Genomic DNA, 3172 nt, shown 5'->3' on the forward strand with positions numbered 1-3172 from the left:
CAGCAAACAAAGTAGTTTGTTTCCACACTGTACCGCAGTAAAGCTGTGGAACTCTTTCCCAATCCTCTCCCATTCAAACAGCGCTAGGGCTTGCTGAGAGATTTGAGGAGGGGTTGCGGCTGGCTGAGCTGGCGTACACCCTTTTGCGCCCAGTATATCAACTAAAGGGCAGTTGGGGTCACCAAAATTTTTGACGACGTGGTTTATTGGAACCTCCTTTGCACCCACTGAAAAATCGCAACATAAATGTATCGCACTTCCAGTAACTTCGGCGAAAATATTTTCCCAGCGCAGCCTAACACAACTGGTAAGTTCCTCACCTTTATTTGTGTTTGGGGAGAGCAACGTTAGAATACCTTGGGTAGGTCTTACCAGTCGTTCGTACGCCCCACGTTCTTGGATGAGATGTTTTGGATTCGCATTTGCCGTCCTGTATATACAGGGAAACTACCGCGGTGTCCTTGCACTTCCCTGCGATGCCAGCACGGCAATCGCAGCTCCCCGCTAGAATTTGTCTGCTGTCGCCGATCTTCATAAATCAATGTCACCCATAATTTCATGCGTCCACACCGTAGATAACGAAGTAACTTACGCTGAGCTTCACGCATCTCGCTGGTGCGTTATTTTTCGTTTGCGGAATACACCTAGCAGTCACTTCCGATCAGTGCGAGTTCAACACTTTCCTCACGTCGTAGACGTGCCCCACTTCAAATAGACGACTTCCTTTCTCTAAATTCTTTTCACGAAAAAAGCTGTCAAGATCTTGCCATTCCCGAAACCCGGTTAAAATTAATATCGGCACGCTGTTTCGCGCCATCGCTACCGTTTGACCGGGCGCCAAACACGCAGCGCGAGCTGCTGACGCCGTGAGTAATCGTACCGCATTCGCGCAACTATTCGTCAGATGGCGCTAGGGGTCGGAAAGACAGGGTGCAGCCTAGCACTTGCAACGTGCCCATAGGCAATGTGCACAGACACAGCATTCCCGCCTTTCTTCGCATCCTGCAAAACTTGCTAGTTTCACGCATGACAGCCGACAGGCACCCAAAAGCAACACTTCGTCTCCATTCATCTTAATACTACTCTTAACACCATAAGTTCAACGTCGCTGCAATGGCGCCTCACATAGCCATAGCGACATGACAATTTGCTTGAAGGGCAAATTAGTGCGCTCCATTCGGCGCTTTCGAACGAAAAATTCAGCTGCTCTCCAAATTAAAATCATACAAACAAATCGCTGGACACGCATTGCCAAGTAAGACAGCAAAGAACAATACTTGCTTGACAAAGGACAGCGCAACCGAAAACAGTGAGAAACACACGACTGCCCAAACGAACACAAGTTCGTAACTATGCATAGCCAGGTTTCACACGGCAGCCTTCGCCACACGCTTGGTCTTGTGACCGATGTGACGACGGTATCGTATCGCCACCTTGCGCAAGGTTGGATAATTTCTCTACGGTTGGATCGTCTTGATGGGTTGTTGAAGCGCCGCGGTGTGAGCGCCTGGTATGCGCGTTGTGCGTGTCGTGCGCGTTGCGCGTTTGTGTTTATCCACTGCGAATAATGTCGCGCAGTGTAAAGCCTGTTTCACATGCTGCGACTGCAACGACGAAAATCGGTGCTGTCGCACGCGTCGCAATGCGATTTTTAGAGGGCTCATTTCACATGATTGCGATTTCAACAATGCGACTGGTGCGACGCCCAGGGTTGCTTACTGCCAGGTTTCGTGGCACACGCTGCATAATTACTTTATTGTAGTAAATAAAATGTTTACACTCTAATATTATTGACTTATCTTGATTAGAAGCAAATAATATGTACGTTTACTAATTTAAAACCGTTAGTTAAGATTTGTCTTGGAGTGCGCGACGGCGGTTTCTGTAGTTCAGTGCGACATCGCGCACGTAAACAGCTGTTTGCAGGTGGTTCAGCGATTCTTTATTCTATGGTTCAGCGCTGTGTGTTGTCTTATCTACCTTCTATGACCGTTTCGTTTTGCCTGCGCTACAACAATCTACAAGATGGCCTATCGACAAGTTCATATAGCTGCCCTCACCGTATATGCAGTATTCGGAATTCGGCTGCCACGAAGTTGTGTCAGCCCAACAAGATCCTCGCGCTACCCGTGCTAGGCGTCAGCTTCTGGAGAAATGATGCGTGTGTATTGCCCGTCATTGCGCATATGTGGTGCCTGCTCCTAGCCATATTCTTACGCCAAACGCATCAAGAAGCACCAACCCGAACGCCCGCGTGTGCCCCTGAACGAAGCCTCAAACGATCTGTGTGATTACAACGTGGAATGAAAATTGTGTTGTGAAATTCAACCTTAGCGCTAGCCTGGTTCGTCCATCGCCGTGCTTGCGCTGCGAATATATATATGGGAGCCCTCTATAAATATTTCTAAAGGCGCAAAAGTCGACGCATCAAATGTTTCGAGCAGTTACCGTTACTTTTGTAGAAACCTGTACGTTGTAACATAGCATTCTAAAAGACACGCTTCTCGTCCACTTGTCCCGTGTCTCGCGCTGGTAGTATACTCGGAACTTCTAACAGGAAGACCATATCAGTACGCGTTATTCATAATGCAGGATCGTAGGCCCACGGCAGGTGCACTTGCCGTAGAATTTTTCAGCTTTCTGCTCAGCCTCGCACGCCTCTCACGGTTAGCCTGTTCTGTGGAAATAAATATTATTATTATATTATTCATGTTATTAGATATTATAGTTTCTTCACTGTAATTTATAGCAATCTTCCAGATTTCTTAAGCTAGAAAGAGCGTAGGTTAGGGCGTGTTAGCTAGTCATGCATTTAACCTGTATTAGATCAACATTGTTACGACATGCTTATGGGAGTCATTTCAAACTAGATTGCTCAGCCAGAGGAAGTACAAATGCAAGCCTCAATGTTTGTTCCAATTTGGTATTCCTAAACAGATTATATTGGCAGAATTTTGTGTCTGCTTGCATTTCCTGCAATTCAATGTTCAGAGCTGGAAAAACTGATTCCTTTTCTTGCTGTCGAAAGGCTGCTTCAATGTCGATAGCAAGCTATAATTATTCATTTCGAAAGTGTTAAGCAATGACTCTATGTCTAAGCTTATCAATGTGTTCTTATTCCACGAACACAATCAAGTTTTCTCTCTCCGTCTCATTGACAGCCATGGAATGA

This window comes from Dermacentor variabilis, chromosome 6 (assembly GCF_050947875.1).
Source record: "Dermacentor variabilis isolate Ectoservices chromosome 6, ASM5094787v1, whole genome shotgun sequence".
Lineage (NCBI taxonomy): Eukaryota > Metazoa > Arthropoda > Arachnida > Ixodida > Ixodidae > Dermacentor > Dermacentor variabilis.